Source organism: Periplaneta americana, chromosome 8 (genome assembly GCF_040183065.1).
Source record: "Periplaneta americana isolate PAMFEO1 chromosome 8, P.americana_PAMFEO1_priV1, whole genome shotgun sequence".
Taxonomy (NCBI): domain Eukaryota; kingdom Metazoa; phylum Arthropoda; class Insecta; order Blattodea; family Blattidae; genus Periplaneta; species Periplaneta americana.
In genome coordinates, this window is record NC_091124.1 from 25,335,177 (window position 1) to 25,350,161 (window position 14,985).

The 14,985-nt window shown below is 43.0% G+C and overlaps 1 protein-coding gene across 1 annotated transcript in view; it reads right to left on the reverse strand.

Annotated features, from left to right (window-relative positions):
• Positions 1 to 7,887: 7,887 nt before the first annotated feature.
• LOC138704597 (CDK5RAP1-like protein) overlaps positions 7,888 to 14,985 on the reverse strand; it is a 294,248-nt gene continuing 287,150 nt past the window's right edge. The window contains exon 11 of the mRNA XM_069832666.1: positions 7,888 to 8,101. The gene's annotated coding sequence lies outside the window, so the exon portion shown is untranslated. The remainder of the gene's footprint in view (positions 8,102 to 14,985) is intronic.

Here is a 14,985-nt window from a genome sequence, read left to right on the forward strand (position 1 = left end):
AAGGCAATTTAAACAAAAATCTTTAAAAATTTTAACAAGAATACTTTTTCAAATTATGAAAAGAAATTAGAAAAATTCAACAATATTTTAAAAGAATTCGAAGATAAATTTGAGAAAAAATTTTAAAAAATTCCAGAAAAAATTTTTAAAATTGAAATTGTTTTTAAAATTTATTTCACGATTTTTTAAAATTTTTTTAGACAAATTTTTTTTGAATTTTTTTTGAAAATTTTATTATTTAAGATTTCTGAAAATTTGACAATTCACTTTTGAAAAATAATTTTAAAAAATTCCAAAAAAAAAATTTCAAATTAAAAATAAAAATTGTCAAAAAAATTTTCAAAAAATCTTAATGAGATTTTCAAAATATTTCATTGACAAAAATAAAGTAACAATTTAAAAAAAAAATTTAAAATTTAAAAACAGAATTTCGAAAACAAATTAAAAATTCTTTAAAAAAGTTTTCGAAAATGAATTTTAATTTAAATTTTTTTTTTCTATTTTTTTAAATTTTTAAAACTTTATTTTATTTTAATTATATTTTTTACATTTCTTTTTGAAAATTTTTTTGAGTAATTTTTGTCAATTTTTTTATTTTGATCTAAAATAGTTTAGAAAATTTTTTTTGAAAATAAATTTTTAAAAGTATTATTCATATTATTTTTTGGAAATTTTCTTTTTGCAAATCTTATTAACTTTTTTTAAATTTGAATTTTTTACATAATTTAGCTTGAAGCATGGAACCCAGTTTATGACCGGAAAACGGATTTCCGGTTAGGAACCCGAATTTTGGATCATGGAACCCGGAGTGTTGGACCCGTACTTTTGGAGCCGGAGCCCGGACTTTGAGACCCGTAAACGGGAGTAAGAGAAAACCGAAGGTTTGGGACCTGGAGTTTGGGAACCAAAAAAAAAGGTTTTGGGGCCAGTAATTTTGGAGCCAGAGCCAGGAGTTTTAAAACCGCAACCCGGAGTTTTGCAACCGGAACCCGAAACCTTGTAACCCGAACCCGGAATTATAAAACCGGAACCCGGAGTTTCGAAACCGGAACCCGTGGTTATGTAACCGGAACCCGGAAATTTGGGAACCGTAACCCGGAGTTTGCGAACCGTAACCCGGAGTTTGGGAACCGGAACACGGAGTCTTGGAACCAGAATACGCAGTTTGGGAATCGGAAACCGGAGTTATGGCACACTGCTCGGAGTTTTGGAACAGGAACCCGGAATTATGGAAATGGGACCCGGAGATTTGGACACGGAATCCGGAGTTTTGGAACCGGAACCCGGAGTTATGGAACCGGAACCCGGAGTTATGGAACCGGAACCCGGAGTTATGGAACCGGAACCCGGAGTTATGGAACCGGAACCCGGAGTTATGGAACCGGAACCCGTAGTTTTTAACCGGAACCCGGAGTTTTGGGACCTGAACCCGGGGTTTTGGAACCGGAACCCGAAGAATTGGAACCGGAACACGGCGTTATGGGACCGAAACCCGGAATTATGGAACCGGAACCCGGAGTTTTGGAACCGGATCCCGAAGCCTTGGAAAAGGAACCCGAATTTATGGAACCAGAACCCGGAGTTATGGAACCGGAACCCAGAGTTATGGAACCGGAACGGGGAGTTTTTTAGTACTGCCCGGAATTCTGTAAATGGAACTCGGAATTTGGGAACCGGACCCGAAATTTTGGAAACGGAACCCGGAGTTTGGTAACCGGAACCCGGAGTTTGGTAACCGGAACCCGGAGTTTGGGAGGCTTGTCCGGAGTTTTGGATCCGGAACCCGGAGTTTTGGAACCGGAACCTGGAGTTTTTTAAACCAGAACCCGGAGTTATGGAACAGGAACCCGGAGTTTTGGCACACTGCCCAGAGTTTTGAACAGAAATCCGGAGTTATGGAAAAGGAACCCGGAGTTTCGGGCACGGTACCCGGAGCTATGGACCCGGAACATGGAGTTTTGGAAACGGGACCCGGAGACTTGGAACCGGAACCCGGAGAAATGCTACACTGCCCGTAGTTTTGGAACAGGAACCCGGATTTTTGTACTCAAACCCGGAGTTTTGGAAACGGAAAATGAAGAATTGGAAACGGAACCCGGAGTTTTGGACTCGAATCCGGATTTTGGACCCGGCAGCCGGAGTTTTGGAACCGGAACACGGAGTTTGGGAATCGGAAACTGGAGTTTTGGAACAGGAACCCGGAGTTATGGAAACGGAACCCGGAGTTTTAGACACGGAACCCGAATTTTTGGAGTCGGAACCCGGAGTTTTGAACCCGGAAGCCGGAGTTTTGGAACGGGGACCCAAAGCCTTGGAACCGGAATTCGGAGCTATGGAACCGGAACCCGGAGTTTTGGAACCGGATCCCGAAGCCTTGGAAAGGGAACCCGGAATTACTGAACCGGAACCCGGAAATATGGAATCGGAACATTGAGTTATGGAACCAGGACCCGGAGTTTTGGCCGCGGAAACCGGAGATTTGGGACCTCAACCCGGAGTTATGCAACCGGAACCCGGAGTTTGGGACACAGAACCCGGAGTTTTGGAGTATTGCCCGGAGTTCTCGAAATGGAACCCGGAGTTCGGGAACGGAACACGAAATTTTAGAACCGGAAACCGGAGTTTTGTAACCTGATCCCGGAGTTTTGGGGCGCTTATCCGGAGTTTTGGAACCCTGAAGGAGTTTTGGAAACGGAACCTGGGGGTTTTGGACCCGGAGTTTTGGAACCGGAACCCGGAGTTATGGAACCGGAACCAGGAGTTTCGAACACTGCCCGGATTTTTGGAACAGGAACCCGGAGTTATGGAAACGGAACCCGGAGTTTAGGACCCGGAACCCGGAGTTTTGGAGTCGTAATCCGGAGATATGGAACCGGAACCTGGAGTTTTGGCAAATTGCCCGAAGTTTTGGAACAGGAACCCGGAGGTTTGGAACCGGAACCCGAATTTTTGCAGTCGGAACCCGGAGTTTTGGACCCGGAACCCATAGTTTTGCAACAGGTACCCGAAGCTTTGGAACCGGAACCCGCAGTTATGGAACAGAGTTATGGAACGGGAACACGGAGTTTTGGAACAAAAACCCGGAGTTTGGGACCCAGAATGCGGAGTTTTGGAGTGCTGCCCGAAGTTCTCTAAATGGAAGTCGGAGTTTTGGAACCGGAACCCGAAATTTTAGAACCGGAACCCGGAGTTTGGTAAACGGAACCCGGAATTTGGGACGATTATCCGGAGTTTTGGACCCGGAATCCGGAGATTTGCAACCGTGCCCGTAGTTTTGCAAACGGAACCCGGAGTTTTGGAAGCGGAACCGGGAGTTATGGAACCGAAACCCGGATTTATGGAACCGGAACCCGTTGTCTCGAACCCGGAACCCATAGCTTTGGAAGCGGAACCCAGAGATTTGGCTCCGGAAACCGAAATTTGGAGTTTTGGAACCGGAACCCGGAGCTTGGGACCCAGAACCCGGAGTTTTGGAGTATTGCCCGGAGTTCTGTAATTGGAACCCGGAGTTTGGGAACATTAACCCGAAATATTAGAACCGAAGCGCTGAGTTTGGTAATCGGAACCGGAGTTTGGGACGCTTATCCGGAGTTTTGGACACGGAACCCGGAGTTTTGGAACCCTGCCCGGAGTTTTGGAAACGGAACCCGGGGTTTTGGACCCGGAACCCGGATTTTTGGACCCGGAACCCGGAGTTTTGGAACCGGAAACAGGAGTTTCGCACACTGCTCGGATTTTTGGAACAGGAACCCGGAGTTCTGGAAACGGAACCCGCAGTTTGGGAACCGGAACCTCGAGTTTGGGACGCCGAGCAGTTTTGGACCCTGAACCCGGAGTTTTGGAGACCTTCCCGATATTTTGGAACCGGAACCCAGAGGTTTAGAAACCGGAACTCGGAGGTTCGGAATCGGTACCAGGAATTTGGGCACGGTAGCCGAAGTTTGGGACCCGGCAGCCCGAGTTTGGGAACAGGAACCCGAAGTTTGGGACGCGGATCCGGAGTGTTGGACCCGTAACCCGGAATTTTGGGACCGGAACCCGGAGTTTTGGAAACGTAACCCGGTGTTTGGGACGCAAAGCCGGAGTTCGGAAGCCGGCACCCGGAATTTTGGAAGCGGAGCGCGGAGTTTGGGAACCGGAAGCCGGTGTTTGGAAAGTGGATCCCAGTGTTTTGGAACCGGAATGCGGAGTTTCTGACTAGGAGCCGGATTTTTGGACCCGGATCCCGTACTCGGAATTCTGCACGGAGCTTTGGAACTGGAACCCGGAGTTTTCGAAGCGGAACCCGGAGTTCTGGAACCTGATCCCGGAGTTTGGGATGCGGAGCCAGAGTTTTGGACACGGAACCCGGAGTGTCGGAGTCTTGTCCGGAGTTTTCTAACCGGAACGGGAAGTTTCGGAACAGAAACCCGGAGTTTAAGAAACCGGAACTCGGAGTTTGGGCCCTGTAGCCGGATTTTTGGACCCGGAACCCGGAGTTTCGTAACCGAACCAGGAGTTTCGGAATCGGAGTTTTGGGACAGGAAGCCGGAGTTTTGGAAACGTAACCCGGATTTTGGGACCCAGAGCCGGAGTTTGGGACTCGGAAACGGAATTTGGGAACCAGAACCCGGAGTTTGCGACCAGAAACCCCGATTTTTGAAACCATACCCGGAGTGTGTGACCCGGAAACCGGCATTTGGTAACCGCAACCCTGGATTACATATGTGATCCAATTATGGATGTATTACTATGCAATTCAAATATTTATGGAATACATGTGTAATCCAATTATGAATGAATTACATATGTAATCCAATTATAGATGGATTACATACGTGTGATCCAATTATGGATGGATTACATATGACATCCAAATCTGTGTGGATTACATGTGATCCAAATACGTGGATTACATATGTGATCCAATTATGAATATATTACTATGCAATTCAAATCTGTATGGAATACATGTGCAATCCAATTTTGGATGAATTACATATGTAATCCAATTATAGATGGATTACATATGTGATCCAATTATGGATGGATTAGGTATGTAATCCAAATGTGTGTGAAAAACATGCCTAACCCAATTATGGATGGATTACATATAACATCCAAATATGTGTGGATTACATATGTAATCCAATTACGGATGGATTATATATGTAATCCAATCACGGATGGATTACATATGTGATCCAATTACGGATGAATTACATATGTGATCCAAATACGTGGATTACATATGTGATCCAATTATGGATGGATTACATACGTAATCCAAGTCTGAGTGGATTACATATGTAATCCATTTACGGATTAATTACACGTGTAATCCGATCATGAATGGATTACATACGTAATCCAAATCTGTGTGGATTACATATGTGATCCAAATTCGTGGATTACATATGTGATCCAAATACGTGGATTACATATGTCATCCAGTTATGGATGGATTACGTATGTAATCCATATCTGTGTGGATTACATATGTATTGTGAATGGATTACATATGTAATCCAATTACGGATGGATTACATATGTGATCCAATTATGGATGAATTACATGTATGATCCGATTATGGATTACATACGTAATCCAAGTCTAAGTGGATTACATATGTAATCCAATTATGGATGAATTACATGTGGAATCCAATTAGGTGGATTACATACGTAATCCAAATCTGTGTGGATTACATATGTAATCCAATTATGGATGGATTACATGTGCAATCCGATTATGAATGGATTACATACGTAATCCAAATCTGTGTGGATTACATATGTGATTCAAATACGTGGATTACAAATGTGATCCAAATACGTGGATTACATATGTGATCCAATTATGAATATATTACTATGTAATCCAAATCTGTGTGAAAAACATGTGTAATCCAATTATGGATGGATTACATATGACATCCAAATATGTGTGGATTACATATGTAATCCAATTACGGTTGGATTATATATGTAATCCAATCACGGATGGATTATATATGTGATCCAATTACGGATGAATTACATATGTGATCCAAATACGTGGATTACATATGTGATCCAATTATGGATGGATTACATACGTAATCCAAGTCTGAGTGGATACATATGTAATCCAATTATGGATTAATTACACGTGTAATCCGATTATGAATGGATTACATACGTAATCCAAATCTGTGTGGATTACATATGTGATCCAAATTCGTTGATTACATATGTGATCCAAATACGTGGATTACATATGTCATCCAGTTATGGATGGATTACGTATGTAATCCATATCTGTCTGGATTACATATGTAATCCAATTACGGATGGATTACATATGTGATCCAATTATGGATGAATTACATGTGTGATCCGATTATGAATGGATTACATACGTAATCCAAGTCTGAGTGGATTACATATATAATCCAATTATGGATGGATTACATGTGGAATCCAATTATAGGTGGATTACATACGTATGTACATACATATGTCATCCAGTTATGGATGGATTACATACGTAATCCAAATCTGTGTGGGTTACATATGTAATCCAATTATGGATGGATTACATGTGTAATCCGATTATGAATGGATTACATACGTAATCCAAATCTGTGTGGATTACATATGTGATTCAAATACGTTGATTACAAATGTGATCCAAATACGTGGATTACATATGTGATCCAATTATTGATGGATTACATACGAGTTTGGAAACCGGAACCCGGAGTTTGGAAACCGGAAAGCGGAGTTTGGGATACGGAGATTGGGACCCGTAGTTTTGGAGCCAGATCCCGGAGTTTGGGACACGGATCCGGGAGTATGGGATCCGGAACCCGGAGTTTGGGAACCGGAACCCGTAATTTGGAACCCGGAAACTGCATTTCGAATATTTTAAAGCAAGAAAGTACGATGCAATATTCATTCATTAGTATCAATGTTACTGTAAGTTCATTACAAAATAATGATCATAATAAAATGTTGTATTCATAGTGATATGCATCTTATTATGTTTAGATTTATGATTCTATAATAAACCCCATCCAATCCCCAACGATATAAAAGGGCCACAGCGGTGCGATCCATATTCAATAGGTACTACAGCCGTCAGGAGATCTGTAGAGCTCGCGAAATAAAGTTGGATGCTGACGGCCATATGGACTGCCTTCACGCAGAAAAAATATAGACAGCAGACCCCTGGGACCACTCAGGCGCTGGACATGTTAAGTCCTATTCAGCTGTGCGCCCTGTTCACACCAGACTGAAATCTAGTTATACACATGTGTAGTTAGCCTCAATTGCAATGTAAGGTATGAACTCAATGACGTAAATGCATGTTATGTTAGCTCACTAGTTAAGTACAAAGTGCTGATCGCTTCCAAGCACAGAGTCCACAGGAAGCATTCCTCCTCCATGTCATTTTGTTCATATTGACATTACTTTATTGTCATAAAATACAAAGTATACAGGCATAATCAAGCATTTATATTCCAATGTATATTTAAAAAACTATCATCAACATTATACAAACATTCCTTTGTTAAAATAGACTTCATAAATATATCCTGTTTCTACATTGCTTAATAAACTTATAACACCACTCATGTAATGTTGTAGTCACTATACTGAAGGTTATTCATTACACATTGCGTCTCCATAATCTATTCCTTCAACACCTTCTCTTTACGAAACACTAGACATAATGACGTCAACATTTTATACTGTGAGCCTCCTATCAACAGTTGTAACCTGTTGGATACTGAAAGTCATTGCCAATAAAATAGCTTTTATGCAGGTTACAGTATGTCTCTTATTGCTAAGAATTATTTCTCCTCTATTCCTTTATACACATTACACACACACACACACACGTATTTATAGTGTAATTAAGTTGGTTAATACATTTCATGAAATAAACTGGTATTATTTAACTAAACCACTCATTCTTTCAACCTTGCCTTCTCCTCAGATTGCAACTCTTTACGTGTCCAGCTGTAGCACGTCACGACGACAGTGCTGCAAATATGATCACACCAGTCTGCGACATGAACGAAACATCACTGTCAGGCACTCCAGCGACATACTACCATCTACCCAAGGAATCAGCCTGCAAACATAAGCAAACGCAATGTTATAGCTCTAATATCTCTATGTTTCATATCACCAATGCAACAAAGACATTATGAAATGCAAAAACAACACAAAGCAAATGAAGAATGCAAAAGGAAAAATATTCATAATTGAAAAATCAAACATTCAAAACTTATCCCACATTAGAATAATTATATCACTATAATCATGGAATTCAATAACTACATTCAATTTAAAATAATAATTTCAGTTTACAACATAGCCACAATTTTGAACTTGGACTTGGTATCTCAGTGAAGTCTTTTGCCCAATTTAAATCTATATTTTGTCCGTTACAAGGATAATAAATGTCAGAAAATATGAAATACGACAAACAGACACTGCAGATGGTATAAGGTGTCCAAAGTACAATGAGATTTAATAATCGCACAAAAAATGTCCAAATAATTACGAGACTAATTAGGTAATGAGTAAAAATTATATATTTTTTAAAAACTATAAAAAAGGAGCTTCCAGATGAGACAAAAAACCACTAAATGCCAACATTTTGAAGAAATCTCACACTTCTAAAGTCAATGTAGGACTATACCTAATGGCAAACAACAATCAGTGTCAAGAGGAATTATCTCACTGCAAGGGATAAAAAATGCACAGCTGAAGAGCACGAGACTACGAAAAAGTGCAAAGGATTTGGTCGATTTTATTCGTGAATATTAGTGATATGCGGGGATGCTACAGTGAAAAGGGAGGGTCTCTGAGCCCCCTTCGTTCTACTAGTGTCGAGAAAATTCTGTTTTTGGAAGGTCAAAATGACCCCTTTTTTTAAATATCACGGCCCCTATCGTCCATATGCCTGGGGACCGAGAGTTGTTTCTTATACTACAGATATAGTTCGTGAAGATCTATTCGCCGAAATTATCAGCTTTCTTCTCACTACACATACGGCGGAGAACTGGGGGCGACAATGTAGACGCAATAGAAGTTTAAAGCCTAGCTTTTTTTTTTTTTTTTTTTTCAGTTTAATCAGTTTGTGTTCGACATTCCCATTTTCATGGAATCGTGTCCGAAATAAGTCAAGGGGAACACAAGGATACATCCCGTTCCCCGAAATGGCCTTTATTTCAGGAAATAATGACCATACCGAGGAACGGGATGCGGCCCTGTATTCTCCCTTGACTTACTTCTTACACGATAGCAACAAAATGGCAATCGCGAACACTTATTGATTTTGGAGACATTCTCACCGCCATAACTCCGCAAATCCGACGCACTTTTTTCCGCAGACATTCTCGCCGCCATAACTCCGCTGTACATGTACTCACAACAAAGCCGATGGGTGCGTTGAATACAGCTCCTCCAACTCTATCTTCAGTATAAAGGACAACTCTCTATCCCCGCGCGTTTGGACGGGAGAGGCCGGCAAAATTTCAAAAAATGGTCATTTTGACCTTCCAAAACAGAATTTTTTCTACACAAGGAGAACCAAGCGGCTCAGAGGCCCGCCCTTTTAACTGTAGCATCCCAGCATCTTCCCTAGTAATCACCGCAAAAATTCAGCAAATCCGTCGCACTTTTTTCTAGGCCCAATTTTTGGGTACCTAAAATTTTTGAGTCTCTAAATCCGGAAATAATGGCCGTACCGAGGAACGGGATCCGGCCCTGTATTCCCCATTGACTTGCTTCTTACACGATAGCATCAAAATGGCAATCGCGAACACTGATTTTCCGCCGACGTTCTAGCTGCCATTGCTCCGCAGTACTTATAGTTACGACAAAGCCGATGAGTGCGTTGAATACAGCTCGTCCAACTCTATCTTCAGTATAAAGGACAACTCTCTATCCCTGCGCGTTTGTACGGGAGAGGCCGGCAAAATTTCAAAAAACGGTCATTTTGACCTTCCAAAACAGACTTTTTTCTACACAAGGAGAACCAAGCGGCTCAGAGGCCCGCCCTTTTAACTGTAGCATCCCAGCATCTTCCCTAGTAATCACCGCAAAAATCCAGCAAATCCGTCGCACTTTTTTCTAGGCCCAATTTTTGGGTACCTAAAATTTTTGAGTCTCTAAATCCGGAAATAATGGCCGTACCGAGGAACGGGATGCGGCCCTGTATTCCCCATTGACTTGCTTCTTACACGATAGCATCAAAATGGCAATCGCGAACACTTTCTGATTTTCGAGAAAAAAAGGGGAAGGGTTTAAACCACTATTCCGCCGACATTCTAGCCGCCATTGCTCCGCAATACGTATAGTTACGACAAAGCCGATGAGTGCGTTGAATACAGCTCGTCCAACTCTATCTTCAGTATAAAGGACAACTCTCTATCTCCGCGCGTTTGGACGGGAGAGGCCGGCAAAATTTCAAAAAATGGTCATTTTGACCTTCCAAAACAGACTTTTTTCTACACAAGGAGAACCAAGCGGCTCAGAGGCCCGCCCTTTTAACTGTAGCATCCCAGCATCTTCGCTAGTAATCACCGCAAGAATCCAGCAAATCCGTCGCACATTTTTCTAGGCCCAATTTTTGGGTACCTAAAATTTTTGAGTCTCATAACCGGAAATAATGGCCGTACCGAGGAACGGGATGAGGCCCTGTATTCCCCATTGACTTGCTTCTTACACGATAGCTTCAAAATGGCAATCGCGAACACTTTCTGATTTTCGAGAAAAAAAGGGGAAGGGTTTAAACCACTATTCCGCCGACATTCTAGCCGCCATTGCTCCGCAGTACGTACAGTTACGACAAAGCCGATGAGGGCGTTGAATACAGCTCGTCAAACTCTATCTTCAGTATAAAGGACAACTCTCTATCCCCGCGCATTTGGACGGGAGAGGCCGGCAAAATTTCAAAAATGGTCACTTTGACCTTCCAAAACAGACTTTTTTCTACACAAGGAGAACCAAGCGGCTCAGAGGCCCGCCCTTGTAACTGTAGCATCCCAGCATCTTCCCTAGTAATCACCGCAAAAATCCAGCAAATCCGTTGCACTTTTTTCTAGGCCCAATTTTTGGGTACCTAAAACTTTTGAGTGTCTAAATCCGGAAATAATGGCCGTACCGAGGAACGGGATGAGGCCCTGTATTCCCCATTGACTTGCTTCTTACACGATAGCATCAAAATGGCAATCGCGAACACTTTCTGATTTCCGCCGACATTCTAGCCGCCATTGCTCCGCAGTACGTACAGTTACGACAAAGCCGATGAGTGCGTAGAATACAGCTCGTCCAACTCTATCTTCAGTATAAAGGACAACTCTCTATCTCCGCGCGTTTGGACGGGAGAGGCCGGCAAAATTTCGAAAAATGGTCATTTTGACCTTCCAAAACAGACTTTATTCTACACAAAGAGAACCAAGCGGCTCAGAGGCCCGCCCTTTTAACTGTAGCATCCCAGCATCTTCCCTAGTAATCACCGCAAAAATCCAGCAAATCCGTCGCACTTTTTTCTAGGCCCAATTTTTGGGTACCTAAAATTTTTGAGTCTCTAAATCCGGAAATAATGGCCGTACCGAGGAACGGGATGAGGCCCTGTATTCTCCATTGACTTGCTTCTTACACGATAGCTTCAAAATGGCAATCGCGAACACTTTCTGATTTTCGAGAAAAAAAGGGGAAGGGTTTAAACCACTATTCCGCCGACATTCTAGCCGCCATTGCTCCGCAGTACGTACAGTTACGACAAAGCCGATGAGGGCGTTGAATACAGCTCGTCAAACTCTATCTTCAGTATAAAGGACAACTCTCTATCCCCGCGCATTTGGACGGGAGAGGCCGGCAAAATTTCAAAAATGGTCACTTTGACCTTCCAAAACAGACTTTTTTCTACACAAGGAGAACCAAGCGGCTCAGAGGCCCGCCGTTTTAACTGTAGCATCCCAGCATCTTCCCTAGTAATCACCGCAAAAATCCAGCAAATCCGTCGCACTTTTTTCTAGGCCCAATTTTTGGGTACCTAAATCTTTTGAGTCTCTAAATCCGGAATTAATGGCCGTACCGAGGAACGGGATGCGGCCCTGTATTCCCCATTGACTTGCTTCTTATACGATAGCATCAAAATGGCAATCGCGAACACTTTCTGATTTTCGAGAAAAAAAGGGGAAGGGTTTAAACCACTATTCCGCCGACATTCTAGCCGCCATTGCTCCGCAGTACGTACAGGTACGACAAAGCCGATGAGTGCGTTGAATACAGCTCGTCCAACTCTATCTTCAGTATAAAGGACAACTCTCTATCTCCGCGCGTTTGGACGGAAGAGGCCGGCAAAATTTCGAAAAATGGTCATTTTGACCTTCCAAAACAGACTTTATTCTACACAAGGAGAACCAAGCGGCTCAGAGGCCCGCACTTTTAACTGTAGCATCCCAGCATCTTCCCTAGTAATCACCGCAAAAATCCAGCAAATCCGTCGCACTTTTTTCTAGGCCCAATTTTTGGGTACCTAAAATTTTTGAATCTCTAAATCCAGAAATAATGGCCGTACCGAGGAACGGGATGCGGCCCTATATTCCCCATTGACTTGCTTCTTACACGATAGCATCAAAATGGCAATCGCGAACACTTTCTGATTTTCGAGAAAAAAAGGGGAAGGGTTTAAACCACTATTCCGCCGACATTCTAGCCGCCATTGCTCCGCAATACGTATAGTTACGACAAAGCCGATGAGGGCGCTGAATACAGCTCGTCCAACTCTATCTTCAGTATAAAGGACAACTCTCTATCCCCGCGCGTTTGGACGGGAGAGGCCGGCAAAATTTCAAAAAATGGTCATTTTGACCTTCCAAAACAGCATTTTTTCTACACAAGGAGAACCAAGCATCTCAGAGGCCCGCCCTTTTAACTGTAGCATCCCAGCATCTTCCCTAGTAATCACCGCAAAAATCCAGCAAATCCGTCGCACTTTTTTCTAGGCCCAATTTTTTGGTACCTAAAATTTTTGAGTCTCTAAATCCGGAAATAATGGCCGTACCGAGGAACGGGATGCGGCCCTGTATTCCCCATTGACTTGCTTCTTACACGATAGCATCAAAATGGCAATCGCGAACACTTTCTGATTTTCGAGGAAAAAAGGGGAAGGGTTTAAACCACTATTCCGCCTACATTCTAGCCGCCATTGCTCCGCAATACGTATAGTTACGACAAAGCCGATGAGTGCGTAGAATACAGCTCGTCCAACTCTATCTTCAGTATAAAGGACAACTCTCTATCTCCGCGCGTTTGGACGGGAGAGCCGGCAAAATTTCGAAAAATGGTCATTTTGACCTTCCAAAACAGACTTTATTCTACACAAGGAGAACCAAGCGGCTCAGAGGCCCGCACTTTTAACTGTAGCATCCCAGCATCTTCCCTAGTAATCACCGTAAAAATCCAGCAAATCCGTCGCACTTTTTTCTAGGCCCAATTTTTGGGTACCTAAAATTTTTGAGTCTCTAAATCCGGAAATAATTGCCGTACCGAGGAACGGATGAGGCCCTGTATTCCCCATTGACTTGCTTCTTACACGATAGCTTCAAAATGGCAATCGCGAACACTTTCTGATTTTCGAGAAAAAAAGGGGAAGGGTTTAAACCACTATTCCGCCGACATTCTAGCCGCCATTGCTCCGCAATACGTACAGTTACGACAAAGCCGATGAGTGCGCTGAATACAGCTCGTCCAACTCTATCTTCAGTATAAAGGACAACTCTCTATCCCCGCGCGTTTGGACGGGAGAGGCCGGCAAAATTTCAAAAAATGGTCATTTTGACCTTCCAAAACAGACTTTTTTCTACACAAGGAGAACCAAGCGGCTCAGAGGCCCGCCCTTTTAACTGTAGCATCCCAGCATCTTCCCTAGTAATCACCGCAAAAATCCAGCCAATCCGTCGCACTTTTTTCTAGGCCCAATTTTTGGGTACCTAATATTTTTTAGTCTCTAAATCCGGAAATAATGGCCGTACCGAGGAACGGGATCCGGCCCTGTATTCCCCATTGACTTGCTTCTTACACGATAGCATCAAAATGGCAATCGCGAACACTTTCTGATTTTCGAGAAAAAAAGGGGAAGGGTTTAAACCACTATTCCGCCGACATTCTAGCCGCCATTGCTCCGCAGTACGTACAGTTACGACAAAGCCGATGAGTGCGTAAAATACAGCTCGTCCAACTCTATCTTCAGTATAAAGGACAACTCTCTATCTCCGCGCGTTTGGACGGGAGAGGCCGGCAAAATTTCGAAAAATGGTCATTTTGACCTTCCAAAACAGACTTTATTCTACACAAGGAGAACCAAGCGGCTCAGAGGCCCGCCCTTTTAACTGTAGCATCCCAGCATCTCCCCTAGTAATCACCGCAAAAATCCAGCAAATCCGTCGCACTTTTTTCTAGGCCCAATTTTTGGGTACCTAAAATTTTTGAGTCTCTAAATCCGGAAATAATGGCCGTACCGAGGAACGGGATGCGGCCCTATATTCCCCATTGACTTGCTTGTTACACGATAGCATCAAAATGGCAATCGCGAACACTTTCTGATTTTCGCCTACATTCTAGCCGCCATTGCTCCGCAATACGTACAGTTACGACAAAGCCGATGAGTGCGTTGAATACAGCTCGTCCAACTCTATCTTCAGTATAAAGGAAAACTCTCTATCCCCGCGCGTTTGGACGGGAGAGGCCGGCAAAATTAAAAAAAATGGTCATTTTGACCTTCCAAAACAGACTTTTTCCTACACAAGGAGAACCAAGCGGCTCAGAGGCCCGCCCTTTTAACTGTAGCATCCCAGCATCTTCCCTAGTAATCATCGCAAAAATCCAGCAAATCCGTCGCACTTTTTTCTAGGCCCAATTTTTGGGTACCTAAATCTTTTGAGTGTCTAAATCCGGAAATAATGGCCGTACCGAGGAACGGGATCCGGCCCTGTATTC